We start from the raw sequence: 24,799 nt of genomic DNA on the forward strand, positions 1-24,799 counted from the left end.
CATATACCACTTCTCAAATCTTGAAACCAACAACATTCCTCCCTTATCTCATCAAAACCGCCAAAGGAATATATTTTGAGTGAAACATAACATATTTTTAGTGATATACGTATTTCAAAACTAGACTTTTTTTCTATCAAATCGGTGAATATGTATTAATCTACTTTGATCGTGTGGCAACGCATTGGCACATTGCTAGTAGTTATTATATTTTTTTGGACACCAGACAAATAGTGGAGTACATATATGAAGAGAAGAGGCGCACGCACGCAGTCAGCCTCTGGCTGTCTCGCACACATGAGTGTTACGTAAAGGCGACATTAACAAATAAACCCTAAAACCCTAGGTGCACGATTGCTGCATTCGCGGGTACCGGGTACGTGGTGGAGCACCTTTGTAGGAATAGTCAGCTCGCGTGATAATTTGATCCGTAGGAGTTGATGGTCGGGACCACAGGTGAACAACTTGGAGCGCGGTGGCTCGCCAGTTTCCACAGATCGAGTAGCCACGTTTAAACCATCATTTTTTTAGCGGGGTTAAGAGTTCCGATTTTCAATGGAGCGTTATAAGTAGTAAGTAGTTTTTAGAACGATTGGTATGGAGCGAAAATGGAATTCATAGTACTACGTACCTCCTTGGCGTATGGTTGTATGGTTTTTTTGCGATGGAGGTTGTATGGGTTTATGTTGCGAGATGTTGAACCTGGTAGTTCTAGGGAAAATACTATGGTTTAGATTTAGATGCTGGTTTTCAGTAATGAAAATCGGAAGGGGAAACCCTTCTTTGATTAAAAAAACTAGTACCTCCATTCTGGTTTACTAGTCCCCATCGTACTTTGGGTCAAAGTTTGTCCACGAATTTTACTTGTAAAATGTGAATGGAAAACGAGATTTTGTTATAACCAAACAAGAAAGGACTGGAGGGAGTGATTACTCTGACACGGACGCGACCTCTCATAGCGCAGGCATTGAACCGGCGCGCCGGCCAAGAGGGCTGCACTCGCTGCAGGCCTGGCTGAGCACGCCTCCTCGCCGCGTGCAACTAGCTTAAGGCTGCCCCACCTGCCTTCATTGAATCCGCGCGTGTGCCAGCAACACGTCCTTCCACAAGCCGGCAGGCATTTTAGAACACAAAAAATGACTAAAATATAATTAATTAGGCATGGTCTTGACTTGTTGTGCTCGCACTGGTAGCAGGAACTAGTAGAGGATTTTCTTTATTTATAACTCTCCTCACATTTTTTTGGCTTTGAAGTGAATCATGGTTGTGGACATTATGTATGAATGTGCAGATATCTGTGAACATGAGTTTGATGTGGAAGTTGAACTTGGAATGTCGGGCTTGCGCGTGAACTATACCATGTCCAATGCTTCGTCTGTTATTGTTTGGAAAGTAATTGCTGTTATTACATGACCCGAAAAAAACATTTTGTGCCACATCAGTAGATGCACGGACATCACAACAGGCATGCTGACTGGATAAACATTTGAACCTTGCTATTATGAAGGAAATTTTGTATTGACAACAGTTTTAGATAGCAGGAGACGCCTAGCCTGCTCTGCCTCTGCTAGCTTATTTCTGGCTTCTTCCATCTCTTCTTTGGCTTGGGTGAAGAGAGCATCTGATTGCTCTTTTCGCTTCTTCAGGAACTCAGCTACATTCTCAAGGGCTGTTGCACGCTTTCTTTCAGCCTTTACTAATGCCACGAGGACACGAACAGCTGACGACTCCACCTGGCTTGTGTGTAATCTAGCATCATCTGGGAATTTGCACCTTGTGTCTAATCCAGCATCATTAGGGAACTGGCACCTTGTGTGTAATCCAGCCTCATTTTGGAAACATGATTTTGAGGTTGACCATACTTCCCTCCTCGCAGGAACTGCATCCTTACAGGAAGTTACTTCTTTTTTAGATCAATACTCAGAGCAACCTAGTTCCATTTAGTAGAAGCAAGATAAACAGAACTCAGAGAAGTGAATTCAAAAGAAAAAAAAAAGAAAAACAGACTACAAGGTGAGAACATCCACTTCCTACATCAAGCTAAAAACAAAAGCATTAGGACGATTAAGACTCTTCTTATTACACATCAAAGAACACCACGCTTAAGAGAAACAGAAACTACAACATATACACATCGAAGAACACGAGGCTACACGAAAGTAATTGAAAGGCTATTACTTACCAAAGCTCGTTTTACAGGTTCGGTGCAGCTCCTCTTTAACTTGCCACACTCCTTGAAGATGTCCCGAATATCCCGTGTTTGGTCTTCATTGCTCCTCTGCATGTTCGCACTCGTGGTTTTAAAATCTCAACATGGCAAGAAAAATATACTACTAGTAATACTCGCGCATCTTGTGGGCAACATTAAAGCACTCGTCTGCCATGTTAGAGCATCTCCAACAGAATCGCAATGCGCGGCGCTTTAAAAAATCTCAACATGCTATCTCTACTCTCTTCTCTACTGTTATATTTATTTAATATTTAATATTTATCTCTACTTCCTTTACTATCTACTTTTTTTCTCTATACTTTTTTTCTTGCAATATAGGCCGTCCGATTTATATCTGACAGATAGGAAGGAAACAAATGGGAATTTTGCAAAAAGATACCCATACCCCTCTCTAGATTTGCAAATAAGGCCTTTCCTCGTTCATCCTTTTATCCCACAAGATAAAGTACTCATACAAATGCATCTTGATGCGTGCAACGCATGGGCATCTTGCTAGTTCTAAAAACCTTTCCATCATTTGCCACACTACTGGTTGCAGATGAAAAACCTACCCTAGCACAGCGCGATACAGGAGCGACGCACAATTACAAGCTGATATTCTATTGGATAATGGAGGCTATAACCAATTACTTTTACGGGAACAATATCACCCAGGAAATTTGAAGGGTAGGTATGAACAAAATTGGAACTGCACATGTACTGCTAAGTGATTCAATACACACATTACCAACCGAGGAGGAGAACGATGGTCACGGCGGCCTCTATGAGTCATGGTCGGCAATGGGAATCAGTTCATTATCCACGAAGGTGGTACTTCTGCGCTTGGCGTCGGCTTCCGGGAAGCAGATCCGAGACCGTGGAAGACGATGTCGGGGAAGAGGCTCCGTGTATGACGACGACGGTGGACCGGCTTCAGTGTGGCGTACGAGGTCGTCGATGAGGCAGATGCACTACGATGGAGCCGATGTAAATGGGAGGAGCATGAAGGCTACGGTGCCGTGGAGAAGTCTATTTTGCGGTGGGGATAGAAAATGGGGAGTATTCAGGTGTACTACTCTGGGTGCCAGGGTGGGGTTGGCTGGGTAGGGTGAACCTGAAGTTACGAAAACAGCCCCCTACCAAGAGTCATCCGTAGGCCTGTTCCGAAGGCTATGATGGTAACTTCCCACTGCTCGAATCAGGGTCGCGGGAGATTTTCCCGCCGACCTCAAAATTTGTGACACTGGACTCCCCGTGTGGCGTGCTGAGTGATTCGGCTAAGCAACTAGCGAGTAGTAGTAGTAAACTCTGCATATTAGGTTTGACCGAAGTCAAACTTCCTAAAGTTTGACCAAGTTTATAGAAAAATATAAACATTTCCCATAACAAATATGTATGGTGTGAAAGTACATTCAATAATGAATCTAATGGTATTTATTTGTTGTTGTATATGTTAATATTTTTTGTTATAAGCTTTCTGAGAGTTTACAAAACTTGACTTTGACCAATGCTAATACGCGGACTTAAATAAAAACGGAGGGAGTACACATTTGTTCTCTTAGTTTGTAGTGAACTAATCATTTGTTGAAATTGTGAAATAAATATATTAGGCTATTGACTTCGAATGTAATGGTCTATACAATTCAATAGTTACAATCATTGTCGAATCCCAAAATGTATACAAGGTCTATAGTACTTCACAACATGCTCAAACTCACATAATCCCAGTCAAATGAGAATCTAAATGCATTTCATAGTTATTACTTTGTAGGATGCAATAAAAACAACCATAACTCTACATCAGCCATTATAGAAGCAACATTTTGACATATCCCAATGTGTGAATGAAACGTGCAGAGAGAGCTTTTGAAGATGGAGCAGATAGGGCGGGAAAGATTGTATGTATGTGGACGTGAGAGTAGGAGACAAACCTAACGAGACAGAGAGAGAGATAGAGAGAGACAGAGAGAGAGAGAGAGAAAGAGAGAGGAAGAAGTTTGGTCTGTGAGAAAGATGGATACATGTAATATACATGAGAAGCGTGTGCATCTGGATTCTGTATACGTGGGAGGAGAAGAGACAACATGTTTGATGAGAGAGCTGTAAAAACATGGATGAGAGGGGAAGGATCTCGTGGGTTGAGGGATTGACAATTTTGTGCGGGGGAGAGAGGGATTGGTAATTTTGTGCAAGAGAGAGAGGGTGGGGGAGGAGTCAGTCAGTCGTCGTCACATCACCCTGCTTCCAAATGACCCCGCATTATCTAGCGCGGTGTGGTCGCCGTCTTCGATCTGCTCGATGCCCACTTTGAAGATTGAGGTGTTGTGCATGTTGGGGGTGCAAAGAAGCACAAGCGAGAGTGATCGCCGTATAACCTTGGATGGGGATGAATTGTGTGCTCGGGGAGTGTGTGTGTGTGTTGTGTTGCGTGTGTGTGTGTGTGTCTCTCTCTCTGTGTGTGTGTGTGTGTGTCAGATATTGAGAGAAAACAAACCTAAGGAGATAAATGGGTATTCACGAAGAGATTGTGTGGGCCTTGAGGTGGGTAGGGGCTGGGTGAGGGTGTCAAAATGTGCGCGTTGATGCATGTGTTGCATGCGATCGTGCGAGGGACGAACGAATCGAGAGAGATGGTGATAACCCACAAGTATAGGGGATTGCAACAGCTTTCGAGGGTAGAGTATTCAACCCAAATTTATTGATTTGACACAAGGGGAGCCAAAGAATATTCTCAAGTATTAGCAGCTGAGTTGTCAATTCAACCACACCTGGAAACTTAGTATCTGCAGCAAAGTGTTTAGTAGCAAAGTAATATGATAGTGATGATAACGGTAATAAAAGAGTAATGAAATCAAAGTAATGTTTTTAGTATTTTGTAGTGATTGTAACAATAGCAACGGGATAGTAAATAAGCGTAAACCAGTATATGGAAAGCTCGTAGGCATTGGATCAATGATGGATAATTATGCCGGATGCGGTTCATCATGTAACAGTCATAACATAGGGTGACACAAAACTAGCTCCAATTCATCAATGTAATGTAGGCATGTATTCCGAATATAGTCATACGTGCTTATGGAAAAGAACTTGCATGACATCTTTTGTCCTACCCTCCTGTGGCAGCGGGGTCCTAATGGAAACTAAGGGATATTAAGGCCTCCTTTTAATAGAGAACCGGAACAAAGCATTAGCACATACTGAATACATGAACTCCTGAAACTACGGTCATCATCGGTAAGTATCCCGATTATTGTCACTTCGGGGTTAACGGATCATAACACATAATACGTGACTATAGACTTGCAAGATAGGATCTAGAACTCTCATATATTGATGAAAACATAATAGGTTCAGATCTGAAATCATGGCACTCGGGCCCTAGTGACAAGCATTAAGCATAGCAAAGTCATAGCAACATCAATCTCAGAATATAGTGGATACTAGGAATCAAACCCTAACAAAACTAACTCGATTACATGGTGAATCTCATCCAACCCATCACCGTCCAGCAAGCCTACGATGGAATTACTCACGCACGGCGGTGAGCATCATGAAATTGGTGATGGAGGATGGTTGATGATGACGACGGCGATGAATCCCCCTCTCCGGAGCCCCAAACGGACTCCAGATCAGCCCTCTCGAGAGGTTTTAGGGCTTGGCGGCGGCTCCGTATCGTAAAACGTGATGATTTCTTCTCTCCTATTTTTTTCTCCCCGAAAGCAGTTATATAGAGTTGGAGTTGGAGTCGGGGGGTCTCCGGGGGGCCCACGAGGTAGGGGGCGTGCCCTAGGGGGGCACCCCCCACCCTCATGAGAAGGGTGTGGGACCCTGGTCTTCATCTTTGGCGAGGATTTTTTATTATTTATTGTAAGATATCCCATGGAGTTTCAGGTCATTCTGAGAACTTTTGTTTCCTGCACATAAAACAACATCATGGCAATTCTGCTGAAAACATCGTCAGTCCGGGTTAGTTCCATTCAAATCATACAAGTAAGAGTCCAAAACAAGGGCAAAAGTGTTTGGAAAAGTAGATACGTTGGAGACGTATCAACTCCCCCAAGCTTAAACCCTTGCTTGTCCTCAAGCAATTCAGTTGACAAACTGAAAGAAATAAAGAAAAACTTTTACAAACTCTGTTTGCTCTTGTTGTTGTAAATATGTCAAGCTAGCATTCAAGTTTTCAGCAAAGATTATAACTAACCACATTTGCAATAATTCTCAGGTCTCATGATTACCCATATCAATAGCATAATCAACTAGCAAGCCATAATAATAAATCTCGGATGACAACACTTTCTGAAAACAATCATAATATGATATAACAAGATGGTATCTCGCTAGCCCTTTCTGAGACCGCAAAACATAAATGCAGAGCACCTTTAAAGATCAAGGACTAACTAGACATTGTAATTCATGGTAAAAGAGATCCAATCATAGTCACACCCAATATAAACCAACAGTAATGAATGCAAATGACAGCTGCGCTCTCCAGCTAGTGCTTTTTAATAAGAGGGTGATGACTCGACATAAAAGTAAATAGATAGGCCCTTCGCAGAGGGAAGCAGGGATTTGTAAAGGTGCCAGAGCTCGGTTTTGAAATAGAGGTGAATAACATTTTGAGCGGTATACTTTCATTGTCAACATAACAACCGAGAGATGGCGATATCTTCCATGCTACACACATTATAGGCGGTTCCCAAACAGAATAGTAAAGTTTATACTCCCCCTCCACCAACAAACATCAATCCATGGCTTGCTCGAAACAATGAGTGCCTCCAACATACATCAGGTCCCAGGGGGAGTTTTGTTTGCAATTATTTTGATTTAGTTTGCATAAAGCATGGGACTGGGCATCCCAGTGACCATCCCTTTATCTCTTGAATGAGGAGCGGAGTCCACTCCTATTGAGAATAACCCACCTAACATGGAAGATACAGACAGCCCTAGTTGATACATGAGCTATTCGAGCATACAAAACAGGATGATTACTTGAAGGTTTAGAGTTTGGCACATACAAATTTACTTGGAATGGTAGGTAGATACCACATATAGGAAGGTATAGTGGACTCATGTGGAATAACTTTGGGGTTTAAGGAGTTTGGATGCACAAGCAGTATTCCCGCTTAGTACAGGTGAAGGCTAGCAAAAGACTGGGAAGCGACCAACTAGAGAGCGACAACAGCCACGTACATGCATTAAAATTAATAAACATTGGATGCAAGCATGAGTAGGATATAATCCACCATGAACATAAATATCGTGAAGGCTATGTTGATTTGTTTCAACTACATGCGTGAACATGTGCCAAGTAAAGTCACTTAAATCATTCAGAGGAGGATACCACCCTATCATACCACATCATAACCATTTTAATAGCATGTTGGCACGCAAGGTAAATCATTATAACTCATAGCTAATCAAGCATGGCACAAGCAACTATGATCTCGAATTGTCATTGCAAACATGTTTATTCATAACAAGCTGAATCAAGAACGATGAACTCATCATATTTACAAAAACAAAAGAGGTCGAGTTCATACCAGCTTTTCTCATCTCAATCAGTCCATCATATATTATCATAATTGCCTTTCACTTGCGCGACCGAACGATGTGAATAATAATAAGAGTGCACGTGCATTGGACTAAGATGGAATCTGCGAGCATTCAATAAACAGGATAAGACAAGGCAAAATGGGCTCTTTTGTCAGATAAACAATAATGCATATAAGAGCCACTTCAACAATTTAATCAAGGTCTTCTCCTACTGACCCCCAAAGAAAAGAAAAGAAATAAAACTATTTGCACGGGAAAGCTCCCAACAAGCAAAAGAAGAACATGAATAATTTCTGGGTTTTCTTTTTAATTACTACTACAACATGGAAAGTACAGTCAATGGAAACACAGAGCGCTCTCTCCGCACGAAGGAGCACACTGCGGCCCTCGCAGCAGAAGCACAAAGCAGCCTCTTAAGGCAATCCACTAGTTCGGCGATTAAGGACCCGGACACCTTCAAGCGCGCCCGGAGTAATCGGCAACAGGACCGCCTGGCACATTCCGAGCTCGCATAGCAATGCGGCCCCCACCCCAGTCCCAGCCAAACGGCGAAATCCGTGCCACGCGTACATAATTACGCATTAAAAATACCACGGGCATAGGCGGAGAGGGGGGCACGACGGTGGCACGCCCCAAGTCGCGGCTTAAAACACACTAGGGGCTTCCCGCTTTATTATTTTTCTCTTTCAGGACGTCAATCTCTGGAAACCCTATCCGCCAGTGCGATTGCCGAACACATGATGCAGTATCCAAGGAGGCAGAAAGCTACGTCACACCACAGAACTCCTAGGTGGATTACGATAACGAGTGAAATATTTGCTTTAATACTATTCCTCAGCTTGCCCTTGGAAGGGACATGTCAAACAGTCCTACTTTTTGCTTATCGCACTACTTGTATCATTCTGCTTTAACGCACCTTTTTGAATAAAACATGCATAGCATTAAGACTATTATTGCATTCTTTTTTTATATATATGTTCATTTCATGATATCTAGCACCCGTACACTCTGGTACGGCCAATACAATAGGGGCTTAAGCATACCCCATAATACAGCATGAGAAGTCCGAACACTTTCGACAGTGCGGCACCCTGAACTTATAGCATTATATGCATTAGCTCCGAATCGTGTCTTGGGTCAATAGTTGGGTTTGCCCGGCTCCCATGTTTTGGTACCTTATGTTCCACTATATCAGCTAAGGTACACTGGGAGAACTACTGCGATTGTGCCCCGGTTCTGCTGGGCTAAGCACCTCAGTAGAGAAAGCTAAAACTGACTGTCATGATAAGGCGAGAGACTGGTCGCTGTTCGAGAGGTTTCGAGTCCCTAAAGGCTTATGCCACTTAGAGCGAGGAGTCGGCCTTGTCCGTCTTAAGGCGTGTATCGCGCCCCGAATTCGGCCTTACGAATACTAGGGGCTTTGCCGAAATTTAAAATTATAGAATTCTATAGCTAAGTGAGAGTGATAATGCATTATAGTCCGATTGCCTTGTTCGTTGTGCTGAGCACCTCCCTCGAAGGACCCAACAATGGGAACAAGAGTGCTCAGGTTTATCCCGAACACCCCAGCACTCGTGGTGTGGGGGCAGAAGCCGATGACTAGCCATCTCTCAGATTTGATAAACAGCCGAACAGAAGGTAATATTTTAAATTCAAACAAGTGTCGCATAGCGCATATGAACAAGTTTTCATAAATACAGGATTACACGAGCGAGTTTACTCGAATATTATATCTTTCGTACACTCGTCCACTACGAGACGAGCGCCCTTTAGGACACCCTTATAGTATATCTCGGGGTGGCGATGCTCCTTGCCCTGCGGCGGCCCTTCCTTCACCAGCTTCACGGCATCCATCTTGGCCCATTGCACCTTCACACGGGCAAAAGCCCGGCGTGCACCTTCAATGCAGACGGACCACTTGATGACTTCAAGCCGTGGGCAGGCATCCGCAAGCCGCCTCACCAGGCCGAAGTAGCTGTTGGGAAGGGCATCACCAGGCCACATCCGGACTATAAAGCCCTTCGCGGCCTGTTCGGCCGCCTTGTGCAGCTCAACCAGTTGTTTCAGCTGGTCGCTCAGAGGCATCGGGTGTTCGGTCCCAGTATACTGAGACCAGAACAACTTCTACATTGAGCTTCTCTCCTCGGCCTGGTAAAACTGTGCGGCATCTGACATGCTGCGGGGCAAATCTGCAAATGCTCCTGGAGAGCTCCGGATTCGGGTAAGTAAGAAGTAATTCACTTTCACATACTTGCTTTGCATATAGAATGCCTTACCCGCCGCTATCTTCTTCATCGCATCAATCTCCTGGAGGGCCTTTTGGGCTTCGGCCTTGGCACTCTTTGCGCTCTCGAGGGCCGCGGCAAGCTCGGACTCTCGCGTCTTCAAGTCAAGTTCCAACTGCCCGTGCTTCGTCACGAGAGTGTGGAGCTCTTGCTGCACCTCACCCACCCTAGCCTCATGCCTCTCTCGCTCGGTGCGCTCCTAGGCCGCTTTGTTTTCGGCCTCGGATAGCGCTTGCTTCAGGGTCGCCACCTCGGCCGTGGCCCCTGGCAAATTTACGATGATCCTGTCATTTTGCAATCGCATTCTTTTTATACATATTCATAGACTAGGTACTAGTTACCTTTGTTCTCCTCGAGCTGCCTCTTGGCAAGGCCGAGCTCGTCCTTGGACCCTTTAAGGTCCTCCTTCAGTGCGGCGACCTCCGCAGTCAGTGCGGCAGATGCCAACAGTGAAGCCTGCATACGCATATAGACATACTTATATTAGACTCCTGCGATATTGTTTGATCCTCTGTTCGGCTTTTCTTTTTGAACACCGAACAGAGCATCAGGGGCTACTGTCTATGCGGTAATATTTTTCCTATATTTCAAAAACTTACCTCAAAGCCTGTCAGAAGGCTGGCACAGGCTACAGTCAGTCCGCTCTTGGCGGACTGAACCTTCTGGACCACCGCACTCATAATAGTGCGGTGCTCTTCGTCGATGGAAGCGCTGCGAAGCGCTCCCAACAGATTGTCCGGTGCCTCTGGATGGACAGAGGCCACCGGCACAGGCGTCTTGCCCCTTTTGGAAGGAGGCCACCTGCCCGAGTCCGGAACCACTGGGGGTTCCGGCGCGGTGTTCGGCTAAGGACCAAACTCGGAGCCCTCGGGAGCCTTGCTCCCTCTACTCCCGGAGTCCGAAAGGTCGCCTTAAGGCGCTTCCGGGACTGTCTCCCCTTGACCCGGTGCCTCTTGAGACAATACCTCGGCGTTGTCCGTAGGACAAGGGGAGGTGGCGGTTGGAAGTGGATCGCGATCCATATCCGATGAGCCCAGGGAGCCGTCCGACGATACGTCGATACAGGCTCGTGGCGGTCTGCATAATCATAATTCAACATTAGGAGAAGCAGTGCGACAAAGGTATGCTATGAATTACTCTGGCATCCAAATACTTACGACTTCGCCAGGGGCTTGGCCCTAAGCAGCCACTCGTCTTCGCCTTCGGCGGCGGTGGTGGAGTAGTCCGGAAGGAGGGTCCTTTCCTTCTTGGACCCTTCGCCCCTCCCGGTTGGGGCGGCCTTCCTTTTCTTGTCTCCCCCAACTGGAGGGGGAACATCTTCATCCTCCTCCTCGTCTTGGGGAGAGGAGTGCGTCGCGGAGTTATCAGACGATGAATCCGATAACACATGGAGTCGGGAACTCTTTCGGCTTCCCTTGGCCTTCTTGGTCTTCTCCGGCACCTTGTAAGGAGCCGGAGTCAGCATCTCCATCAGGAGAGCATCCGCAGTGTCTTTGGGCAAAGGGACCAGACAGTTAATCTGCCCCGACGTCTCCACCCAGTCCTGTCAAAGGCATGGAGCTCAGGCCCCGCACATGATTAAGCTAGGGGAAATAAAATATCCTACCAGATGTATAGAACTCACTGAATGTGCTCGGCGCTTCGCACTTAGCCCGCGGTCCTCGGTGAGAGAGGGAGGGACCTCGACGCCCTTGAACAGTACCCTCCAGACGTCTTTGTGCGTCGTATCGAAGAGCTCGCTCAGAGTCTGGTGCTGGGCTGGGTCGAACTCCCACAAGTTGAAATCCCGTTGTTGACACGGGAGGATCCGGCGGATGAGCATGACCAGGACTATGTTGACAAGCTTGAGCTTCTTGCTCGCCATATTCTGGACTCATTTTTGGAGTCCGTCTAGCTCCACCGATGAACCCCAAGACAGGCCCTTCTCTTTCCAGGAGGTGAGCCACGTGGGGATTTCGGATCAAAACTCAGGGGCAGCCACCCAGTTGGTGTGGCGCGGCTTGGTGATGTAGAACCACGCTGATTGCCACCCCTTTATGGTCTCCAAGAAGGAGCCTTCAAGCCATATGACATTGGGCATCTTTCCCACCATGGCTCCGCCGCATTCTGCTTGTTGGCCCCCCACCACCTTCGGCTTGATATTGAAAGTCTTTAAGCATAGGCCAAAGTGGGGCCGGATGCAGAGGAAAGCCTCACACACGACGATGAACGTCGAGATGTTGAGGATGAAGTTCGGTGCCAGATCATGGAAGTCCAGCCTGTAGTAGAACATGAGACCACGGACGAATGGATGAAGGGGAAACCCTAGTACACGGAGGAAGTGGTGGAGGAAGATTACCCTCTCGTGAGGTTTAGGGGTAGGAACGATCTGCCCCGCAGTGGGCAGCCGATGTGCGATATTCGCAGCCAAGTATCCGGCTCCGCGCAACTTCTTGATGTGTCCCTCCGTAACGGAGGAAGCCATCCATTTGCCTCCCGCTCCGTACATGATTGGAGAAGGTTGAGGGGAAGGATGTGTGCTTGGGCGTTGGAGCTCGAGTGCGCAAGAGTGGATGAGCAAGGAGGAAGAAGGCGTGGGTAGAAAAAGGTTAAACCTTGTCCCTTTATAAGGGCGGCCGAAACTATGCGCCCCACTAGCCTGGTAAAACTCACTTATCCCCCAAGCGCCGTAATTGATGGCGCGGTTGGGTTACCCACGCCTGTATTGATGAGAATCCCGTAATAAGGGGGACACGATCTCTGCTTTGACAAGACGTGTCAAAAAACTGCCTCGCGTTATGTGCAGGACTAGTTAAAGGAAACGGTTCGAATAATCACCGGGCCATGGCATAATGTCATGTTGCCAAAACAAGTCAGCAGATTAGATTTGTGGAAACATTATTCTCTCTATGGTGGTATGCGGAACTTATTTTGCAGGGTCGGACACTATCGTTGTATTCAAATTCTTCCGTGGTGTATTTGGAGGAGGAACCCGCCTTGCAATGCCGAAGACAATATTGCGCGCCGGACTCATCGTCATTGAAGCCTGGTTCAGGGGCTACTGAGGGAGTCCTGGATTAGGGGGTCTCCGGACAGCCGGACTATATCCTTTGGCTGGACTGTTAGACTATGAAGATACAAGATTGAAGACTTCGTCTCGTGTCCGGATGGGACTCTACTTGGCGTAGAAGGCAAGCTAGGCAATACGGATATGTATATCTCCTCCTTTGTAACCGATCTTGTGTAACCCTAGCACCCTTCGGTGTCTATATAAACTGGAGGGTTTTAGTCCGTAGGACAACATACAATCATACCATAGGCTAGCTTCTAGGGTTTAGCCTCTCCGATCTCGTGGTAGATCAACTCTTGTAATACTCATATCATCAAGAATAAATCAAGCAGGACGTAGGGTTTTACCTCCATCAAGAGGGCCCGAACCTGGGTAAAACATCGTGTCCCCTGCCTCCTGTTACCATCCGCCATAGACACACAGTTCGGGACCCCCTACCCGAGATCCGCCGGTTTTGACACCGACAGGGAGCCAAAGAATATTCTCAAGTATTAGCAGTTGAGTTGTCAATTCAACCACACCTGGAAACTTAGTATCTGCAGCAAAGTGTTTAGTAGCAAAGTAATATGATAGTGATGGTAACGGTAACAAAAGAGTAATGAAAGCAAAGTAATGTTTTTGGTATTTTGTAGTGATTGTAACAATAGCAGCAGGAAAGTAAATAAGCGTAAACCAGTATATGGAAAGCTCGTAGGCATTGGATCAATGATGGATAATTATGCCGGATGCGGTTCATCATGTAACAATCATAACATAGGGTGACACAGAACTAGCTCCAATTTGTCAATGTAATGTAGGCATGTATTCCGAATATAGTCATACATGCTTATGGAAAAGAACTTGCATGACATCTTTTGTCCTACCCTCCCGTGGCAGTGGGGTCCTAATGGAAACTAAGGGATATTAAGGCCTCCTTTTAATAGAGAACTAGAACAAAGCATTAGCACATAGTGAATACATGAACTCCTCAAACTATGGTCATCACCGGTAAGTATCCCGATTATTGTCACTTTGGGGTTAACGGATCATAACACATAATAGGTGACTATAGACTTGCAAGATAGGATCTAGAACTCTCATATATTGATGAAAACATAATAGGTTCAGATCTGAAATCATGGCACTCGGGCCCTAGTGACAAGCATTAAGCATAACAAAGTCATAGCAACATCAATCTCAGAACATAGTGGATACTTGGAATCAAACCAAACAAAACTAACTCGATTACATGGTGAATCGCATCCAACCCATCACCGTCCAGCAAGCCTACGATGGAATTACTCATGCATGGCGGTGAGCGTCATGAAATTGGTGATGGAGGATGGTTGATGATGACGACGGCGATGAATCCCCCTCTCCGGAGCCCCGAACAGACTCCAGATCAACCCTCCTGAGAGGTTTTAGGGCTTGGTGGCGGCTCCATATCGTAAAACGCGATGATTTCTTCTCTCCTATTTTTCTCTCCCCGAAAGCAGTTATATAGAGTTGGAGTTGGAGTCGGGGGGTCTCCAGGGGGCCCATGAGGTAGGGGGGCGTGCCCCCACCCTCGTGAGAAGGGTGTGGCCCCCCTGGTCTTCATCTTTGGCGAGGATTTATTATTATTTATTGTAAGATATCCCGTGGAGTTTCAGGTCATTCTGAGAACATTTGTTTTCTGCACATAAACCAACATCATATGGCAATTCTGCTGAAAACATCATCAGTCCGTGTTAGTTCCATTCAAATCATACAAGTTAGAGTCCAAAACAAGGGCAAAAGTGTTTGGAAAAGTAGATACGTTGGAGACGTATCAGATGGTTGTTGTGTTACAGATGCTCCTCTCTATGTCTCTCTCTCCCTCTCCCTCTCTCTCTCTCACACACACACAAGTAAACTAGAAGACTGTTCTCTCATGTATACACAACGTATCGGCATCTGTCTATGTCTCACTCATGCATGATCATTTCCACATTCACACCTCTCTATGTCTGTATCACACGCACACCATCTCTAGATTGCCCTTCCGCCACAATACACATATGGACACATACACACGTTCTCTCTCAGTCACACACACAAAATCAGTATTAAAAAAACTAGGGCGCACCTAAAATGTCGAAATCCAAATAAACACAAACTGGAGCTAAATTCAAATATATGGAAATATTGCAGTGTCAAGAACTTTCACAGGAAAAAAGTTGAGTAATATTCGAGGATTGTTTTCACACACACAAAAAGGTTCGGTGGATGTCCTTCGAGCGCGACACGGTGATGCACCGTTCGGTCGACCGCGCGGCAATGGTTCACGCGCTTGCACAGGATTCCGTATCGTGGTTGTGGTACTAACTAACAAAAGCGTTGCCTAAGTCTAATGTTTATGTGTACTAGTACGGTTTTCTTTTAAGTTTGACCAACCTTATATATAAAACTAAAGTAAGCTCCCACACGCGCACTCATCAATATGCCGCCGCCATTGCGCATGCCAGCGCCTGCCTGCTCCGGCCAACAATTTCTCGCCCATCACCGCCGTGTCGCCGCCATCCTTGTGCCATGAAGCCGAAGGCTCACCCGCTCACGTCGTCTGTAGTCCCTCCTCGCGATGCCGCTGCACTGCCAAGAACGCGAGCAGCTGGTGGAGCCGCGTCTATAAACGCAGCGTATGAAGAGGAGGACGAGCGCATGCTCTAGCACGCCGGCGAGGAGGAACTAGCGTGTCATTGTCGTCTCCGCCCACGCGGAGGAGGCGCGCATGGTGGATGTCACGGCGGAAGCCGGTCGCGCGCGCGTCGAGCCCGCAAACTGGGTGCGGACGCGGAATCTACCTTCGAGACCTTGAATGCCACGTGGATCCTGCAATCTGAAGGTGCAATTTGGGCCAGTCGACTCATGTGAGCCGTTTGATGCAACATGGATGGCTAGAAGGGCTTCTTCCACCTCTTCTGACGTGTTCTTCCTTCGCTCCGTCGAACTTCTTTCACAAATCGACTGACCCAAATTATACTACTAGTACGAACGTATTAAGTACAGTAGGAACACGAAGATACGAGCAGTAGTACCAACTGCAAGAAGAACAGTAGTAAGACATAGTACTAGTACTACTGTACGTACTAAAGAGTTCAAATAACGAGAAAGAACATAAACATAGTTCTACTGGGGCCTCAGCACAACACACCCTTGAAAATAAACTAAGGAATTAGTTTGCTTGACACTGCAGTAGAACCAGCATGAGCGATGACACTGCCACCTACTCGGAGTCCGAGTCCACGTCCTCGACTTCGTCCTCGTCCCTCTTCCTCTTCCTCTTCGCCGATGCTTCTTTGCTTGAACCGGACACTGGGCTCTACTTCTTCATCCAACCCTTGTAGATATTTAAACAAAGGTAGACATCCATTGCTGCGTACAGGATGTGATCTTCATTTAATGTATTCGACTCCCATGCATGATGAAACTCGTGATGAGGTTTCTTCAGTTTAGCGTACGAAGGATCAAGCATGGCTACTGCTAGGGTCAGCATTGAAGGTTGAGAGGACGACACCAGGCTTGCCTTCTGGAGATCGAAGGGCTGGCCTACAACGAGACCTATCCGATGCAGGACATCCCTGTCATTCTTAAAGCCTACAGTAACGAATTTCACTCTTTTGTCCTTGAGGAAGTTCTTAAAATCCTGGCACTCAACGTCGGCATGGCATATGTGGTAGACCAAGCAAACGTTATGTACACAAACTTGGATCACGGCGGGCTTCTTCCTCTCTTCGTCCTTTAGATCCTTCTCTCGTCCCAGGACTGTGGTGTACTCAACATCTAGCCCAGTGACCCACTCATACGTTGAATGTTGAACATGCGTAGGAAGCGAGCAAGCCATGCTTTCACCGTCTCGGACCCACGTGTGTAGATGACGATGAACTGATCACCGGTGATGGCTCTAACCTGGTACTCAGCGGCGACCATGGAGATTTGGGAAGCCATGGATTTTGGAGGAGGGTTAGGAGAAGTTGAACTGTTGTACCCCGCAAAAAAAACTAGGAGCGAACTAATGCGAAAGGACGGGACGACTGGGAGCGAACTATTGTAAGGTAGAAGACGGGGACGAGTATGGCGTGCGAACGGCATGGGGTTGCTGGCTTGCCTGGTGGATAAACGGCTGCAAGCCCCCAAAGAGTTCTCGAGAACTATGCGGGACCCACTAGATGTCATGTCTACTAGATGCATATCGTAGGCCTGATGGTATAGCTTCTGCCTGTTCGCACGCCATGCCGGCGCGTGGATGTAACTTCACTTAATTCCGTCAAACGTCGCACCTCCCACGACCTTCGCCTCCCTCACGCGGTCGCGCCCTTTGAGACTTCGACCGGCTATAAATGAGCAAATTTTTTTGCCTTTTTTTAAACAAGCAATTTTTTTTGCCTACTCCACATGCATGATACTCCCTCTGGTCCTTTTTACTCCCGTCAACCGTTTGCAAAGTGTTTATACTTTTTTTGACCACCACCTTATATTAATTAACCAGCCACAACAGTACACTCATTCGATACAACATTCACCACACAGGGCGGTATGTTATTTACAAGAATACCATCTAATCTATTGTCAAAGCTATACTTAGCGATTAAGTGTGCCACCTTATTGGCCGAACGGCTAATCTTTGACAATTGAAGATTGTTGATCAACTTCGAGATGCTCAACGCTTTCATCTTCAGGTCACACATAGCAGACCTGTCATAGTCCCCCGATGCAAGAGACGCTACCACAAAAGCGCAACCAGTCTCTAAAATTACAGGATTATGAAGATAAATACCTATGTAGAGACCGGCAATGCAAGCCCTAAGCTCCGCTTCCTCCACGCTTTGACAGGCATCAATGAAATCCCATGATCAAATTTATACTAAAAATATCAATATCTACAATACTGATTATAATGAGTATAAGAACTATGTTTTATAATGAGTGTAAAAATATTGATTTGACATTGTGAATGTTGACACCTTTTTCTATAAGTCTGGTGAAAGTAGAGGTACATTGACTTCAGACAAAACTTAAATGCACAATGCAGACTAGTTCCTCTGTTCAGGTGCGTGCCATGTCCTATCTTGTCATCACAACAAGGTTAGCTATTAGAGTACCACTACCTCCCTTCTAGTTTAAAGGGCTCAATTCAAAATTGCACCTACTCTTAGCAAGATAGTAGAGGCAGTGGAATAGTTTTTGAAGTCTGCAAAAGTACTCAACTAGTGATGTCGTTCTTCAAAAAAAATGTGTTTACCAATGCATGCATGAACACTAGTTACTCTAACCCCCCTCTCTTCTTTAATTCTTTGCCACATCAGCATGTTTTCTATTCCCGTGTGCATGATACCAGCTAAGATACCACCATTATGGCCAGCCTTAATCATCGCATGCAATAATTTAGTGCACCTTGAAATATGAACATGTGTGGGGCGTGTATGTTTTTAATGACTTGAGACTATACCTAGCCCGACATGCAAGATGACTTATTATGCACCGTTACCCATACCTACAGGAAGCCCATTCGTCTCCAAATATTTTCCTCTCCATGTGTGGAAACAATATGCCTGCCAAACTCTCCTTCTCCCTCCGGCGGTCCCACCACTCCACCCCGTGTGAAAAAATCTGCATGCATGACTCTCCTCCCCCACGCTCGTCCAATCCGTTATGACCAGCAATATTTCCACCCCTTCGCTCCCCCGTAATTTACTCCAACAAATATGCCCACATAGTTGTTACTTAACTGCAGGTGCATTGGGTCACTGACATATGGGCCCAACAGGGGTCTGGCCCACATGTTAGCGACGCAACTGGACCTACAGTTAAGTCAGTGCAGCTCAGTCCATATCTTACGTAGGTGTGCCATTGCTCGCTATAAATACTGCGCCTCCCACGACATCACTATCTCCTCCCCCTCATGTTCACGTTCATCGCTATCTCCTCCCCCTCCCTCTCACATCGACCACCATGGCATCGCCCCTCCCAATCCCTAGGAGCCCCTCGCTGCACCACACGGACGGTCACACGCCGTTCCGTTCCTCGCCGCCACTAGTCGAGGAGGACGCGTCGGTGTTCCGCTCCTCGCCGCTACACGATGCATCGCCGTTCCGTTCCTCGCCGCCACTAGTCGAGGAGGATGTGTCGGCATTCCGCTCCTCGCTGCGACGCGACGTGTCGTCGTTCCGTTCCTCGCCGCCACTAGTCGAGGAGGACACGTTGGTGTTCCGCTCCTCGCCGCGACGTGTCGAGGTGGACGCGTCGGTTCCCAATCTCGCTAGCACGTGCGCCGGAGGACGCGTCGGCTCCCCGCTACGAGGAGAATGCCGCGCCGCCCGCCGAGCCCCGCAGCCTTGAGGAGCTTTGGAAAGAAATGGATGTCGCCTTATGGGAGGCTTTGCCTCCAGCAGAGCACGCCAAAATAGAGGCGGAGAAGAAGGCCGAGGAAGAGAAGCGCACCGCGGAACAAGCTACCTGGGAGGCCTATGTCACGTCCAAGAGAGTCAGGCAATTGGCTCTTTGGCAGAAGGCTCATGCGAGGGTCGTGAGGGTGGCGGAGGATGCCCGTTGTCGGTGTCAAAACCGGCGGATCTCGGGTAGGGGGTCCCGAACTGTGCGTCTAGGCCGGATGGTAACAGGAGGCAGGGAACACGATGTTTTACCCAGGTTCGGGCCCTCTTGATGGAGGTAAAACCCTACATCATGCTTGATTAATATTGAAGATATGGGTAGTACAAGAGTAGATCTACCACGAGATCAAGGAGGCTAAACCCTAGAAGCTAGCCTATGGTATGATTGTTGTGTATGGAGTTGATTGCCTACGGACTACAACCCTCCGGTTTATATAGACACCGGATAGGGTTAGGGTTACACAAAGTCGGTTACAATGGTAGGAGATCTTGAATATCCGCATCACCAAGCTTGCCTTCCACGCCAGGGAAAGTCCCATCCGGACACGGGACGAAGTCTTCAATCTTGTATCTTCATAGTCCTGGAGTCCGGCTGAAGGTATAGTCCGGCTACCCGAACACCCCCTAATCTAGGACTCCCTCAGTAGCCCCCGAACCAGGCTTCAATGACGACGAGTCTGACGCGTACATTGTTCGGCATTGCAAGGCGGGTTCTTCTCCAAATCTCGTGTACCTGTAGGAATAATGTCCGATTTTTGTAATGTAGTCCTCCTCGGCTTCCACGCCCAATAATGGCCATCTTCCACCTGTCAAACGAATGCGAAAAGCCGGGGCATTTTTACATCTGCACCCCTAGCCGTATAAACGAGCCGCCTATTTAACGGGATGGGGATTTAGGTCCAAACCACATCTTCTCCTCTCCGCGAGTTATCATCAGAGCGCTCCCAGCAAAGGTCCATTCCAACATGACCAGCCATCGCAGCTCCTCCCCTCGCCCCTCCATTCCCAAACCCGGGGACTGGGAGAGTTGCACCATCCCGCATAGCGAGTTAGTGTCGCTTCAGGCCAAGGGATTTCTCCCTTAGGCATACATGGTCCCGGTCCGAGCCGGTCTCGCCACCTACAATGGCGGAAAGCAAGCGGAGAGCACCCCCAATCCTTCTAAAGGAGAGCGGGTGTGCCTCGTCCCCTATCTAATAAGGGGACTGGGGTTTCCAATTCATCCATTTCTCCGCGGGCTTCTGGAGTTCTACGGCCTCCAGCTGCACAATCTCACGCCCGCATCCGTATTGCATATTGTGGGTTTCGTCGCTCTTTGCGACCTATTTTTAGGCGTTGAGGCTCATTTCGCGCTATGGAAGATGTTATTCTGCCTGGTGCCCCGTTCTCAAGAGGGGTCTATATACCAAGTGGGCGGAGCCAAAGTATGGCGCATCGCCGGGACCGGATACCTATCCGGAACCCCAAAGAAGGCGTCCGAGGACTGGCCTTCGGAATGGTTTTACATAGATGGCGTCCCGCTGCCGGACCCTATCCGGGTCGGTCTCCCTCAGTTCAACAGTGCTCCATTGAAGAAACGCTTGAGCTGGCGTCCGCGGAGCTCTCAGAGAGAAAGCGACAGAGACGTCCTTTACCTGATGGGTCAGATAAGAATGTTGGCTCATTCTGGACTAACCATGATTGGAGTCATGGCCGCATGCATTATGCGGGGGGTGCAGCCGCTTCAATATAGAGGCCACCCCATGTGGGATTTCAACGGGGAGGATGACGCCACCCGTTACGGTCGTAAGGGGCCGGCCTCAGCTGCCGCTCTAGTAAAGATCTTATCCTCTCTGTACAAAGGAGAAAAGGAGGAATTCCTCCGCGTCAACCCGCAGGCCGGATTTACTATGTACAATCCTCCAAGTTGGGTAAGTGAACAATTGTGCTTGCCCGTTTGTTTTATACTCCCACGGTTAGATATGTAGTCTAATGACTTCAGTGCAGGAACTGCGACAGGAGGTAAAGGATATAAACAGCCGCCCTCCACAGCCCGAGGACCCAGAACTTTCCCTCGATCCGGACTCCGAAGAGGATCCGGACATATCGGTGGAGCTTATCGACGGGGTGTTCCATCAGCTAAGCAAGGACAATACCTTGGTAGCCATCACGGCTGATTACCCAGGGTTAATCCCGGCCTCCCAGGTGACAGAAACCGGAGTCTCATTCCCTTGAGAGAGATTCCACTCTCACGTATTACGGTGTTTCTGACGACAACCGTGTTTTGCAGGGGAGATTTCCGAGGCAGGAGGCTGAACCTGCGGCGGCTAGCCAACGAGGGGCCGTAGGGCCCCGTGGGACAAAAAGGAATGCAGTCCGGACTGATATGCCGGCGCAAAGGTATAGCGCACCCTCTGTTTCCCTGGTGTTATTCTGTCAGGGCATATTAATGTTCGTGCTATCTTCAGAACGAAGAGACCTCGCTGGACTTCATCCGGAGAGGTTGCCAATCGCGCCTCCACCAGCCAGGCTCCAATGTCTGGCCAGGAAGCGGAGGCGAGCACAAGTCGCGCACCGGACGCTCCTCCGACAGAGGATGCGGACAGGCTGTCTGCCACAAATTCTGAAGTGGAGAGTGCCATGAACCACAGGCGTCGCCGGACAGTTCTACGCGACGCTTGTTTCTCCCAAGAGGCTTTAGATGCCTTTAATTCGGGAGATGCGTACCTTCATGCCGCTCAAAATGGTTTAGCCAGAGCCACGGAGCAGTATGTAAAAGACATATGGGTAAGAAAATTTTGGTTAAACATATATATTCCAGTAGCCCCCGAGACTTGAAGCAGTTAGAGCAACTGATTTAAGGATCATTTAATATGCAGGTTCTTACAGAGAAGAATACCGTACTATCCCGGGAGCTGCAATAGTGCAAGGCCCAACTAGAGGCCGCACTAGCCGCAGCAGGGGAGCCCAAAGAGACCCCCTCAGGTAAGATATACTTCGAAAGATTAGTATTGTGTGTTGTGGGTGCAAATCTGACAAATCATATTGCAGATGGCGCCAGACTCGATCCGGACAAGCAACAACTCTTACACCGGCTAAAGGCCGGTGAGAGTACGTTGACAAAGGTGAGGCGAGAGAAGAATGATCTTCAGGATGCCAACACCAAGCTGGACGTCGAACTTAAAGATGTTCGTGGCCAGCTGTCGGGCTCCACGAAGGAGAATCAGCGGCTTCAACGCGGCATTTTTAGTAAGTGCTTGAACGAACTTCAAAAAAAAGTTTAGCGAGGAAGTCGACTAATAGAGTAATGTCTATAGGTATGCTCACAGGTCGTCCTGCAGAGGAGATGCCCAGTTCTACGGGTGACCTTCTTCCCGAACTCTTGCAACTGCACGAGCGAATTCGGCAGGCGATGCGGGGTATTGCCCAAGCCTTATGGCCTGCCCACTCCGTGCCCGAGGGCCTTGGAGAGCTTGCAGAGAAGCTGAAGGGAGCTCGGCGGCGCTTCTAGTTGTGGAAGATATCGGCCTGCCGACAAGGCGCTAGGGAGGCCTGGGCCATGGTGAAGACCCGTTTTACGAAGTCTGACCCAGACCACATGGCCGAGGTCGGACCAGTGGGGCCTGACGGGAAGGAGATACCTGTGAGCTTAGTATACAGCCAAGTAGAGTTGGCCGCGAAGTATTCCCAGCAGGACTATAAATTAGACAGCCTGTTAGATGGTATAGAAGAGGAATACAATCAGTCAGAGTGACTATGTAATTTTGAATTGACATATGTAATGCCTTCTAGCCGGATTGTAGATCGTTTGTCGTTGCCGACCTTTTCGCTTCAACCTCGGGACCTGATGGTCTGGAGTGTGTCTGAATACCATAGCGGTTATATAAGAACCGGGGTATGCGCGGAGACCAGGCATAGGGGTCATTAGTGCTTTATCAGACAAGTGCCCAACTAGTTATGTTATATTACATGGTTAGCAAGAAACATCTTCCAGAGAGAATAGTTCCGTTAGGGGTTCCTTTCGCTGGGAGGCATGCCCTAAAGTGCATGTCCGGACTGCGTGAAAAGACGCAGAAAAAAAGCATCTGAGGGCACATAAAATGAGTAAAAAGCTCATCTTTTATTTCACCGACCGAATATTCCCTTAAGAACGCTAGCTTTCGGCTTCACCCAGTCTGAGGTACACATCCGGCTGACCCGGCAGTAACAATCGTAGAGGTGCTCCCTTTACCGCCTAGCCGAACAATCGGGAACGTAGGGGTAAGCACAGGAGCCAGGCAACCCAGCTTGGCCAAAACTTAAGTCATATCGATGCATATAATGGTGAATAAAAAGGTACATGCGGAAGTTTGACGCATGTGTTGGGCGTGAAGCCCGTATAAATAAGCTTCTGTTAAAGAAGCCCCCAGGTTTAATGAGTGCGAGTAGCGCGTCACTAGATGAGCCTTTAAGGGCTATAAAAGAGAAGAGGGGAAGGAGAGAAATGTAAGACAGAAAAATGAAAAAAATGGACAGAGGAAGGAGACGAACACAGAGTCTGGTGCTAGGCGTAGAATCTTCGGAGACGGGTGGCGTTCCACGGATTCGGCTCGAGTCGGTTATCCGACGCATCTCACAGGCGGTACGCCCCACCAGTCAGGACTTGGTCGATTATGAATGGACCTTCCCACTTGGGCTTGAGTTTGTCCTTTTTCTTATCCGGCAGACGTAGAACTAGTTCGCCAACATTGTAATTTTTGGCCCGTACTTCTCTGCTTTGATATCTTCGGGCCTGCTGTTGATAAAATGCGGAACGGGCTTTTGCCACGTCACGCTCCTCCTCCAAGGCGTCCAAGTTATCCTGCCGATCGAGCTCGGCTTCTCTTTCTTCGTACATGCGCACTCTAGGTGAGTCATGAATTATGTCGCAGGGCAGAACTGCCTCTGCGCCGTACACCATAAAAAATGGTGTGTATCCGGTGGTGCGATTTGGCGTGGTCCGCAGCCCCCATAGCACGGAGTCGAGCTCCTCTACCCAGTGCGTGTTAGATTCCTTGAGGGACCGCACCAGTCTGGGTTTAATGCCGCTCATGATAAGACCATTTGCACGTTCGACCTGGCCGTTGGTTTGTGGGTGATAGACGGAAGCATAATCGAGCTTGATGCCCATGTTTTTGCACCAAAGTTTTACCTCGTCGGCGGTAAAGTTTGTACCGTAATCGGTTATGATGCTGTGGGGGACGCCATAACGGTGTACAACCCCGGATATGAAGTCTATCACAGGTCCGGATTCGGCCGTTTTAACAGGCTTGGCTTCTATCCATTTGGTGAATTTATCCACCATGACCAGTAAGTA

The sequence above is a fragment of the Triticum aestivum genome, chromosome 3A, assembly GCF_018294505.1.
Source record: "Triticum aestivum cultivar Chinese Spring chromosome 3A, IWGSC CS RefSeq v2.1, whole genome shotgun sequence".
In the NCBI taxonomy this organism is placed as follows: Eukaryota; Viridiplantae; Streptophyta; class Magnoliopsida; order Poales; family Poaceae; genus Triticum; species Triticum aestivum.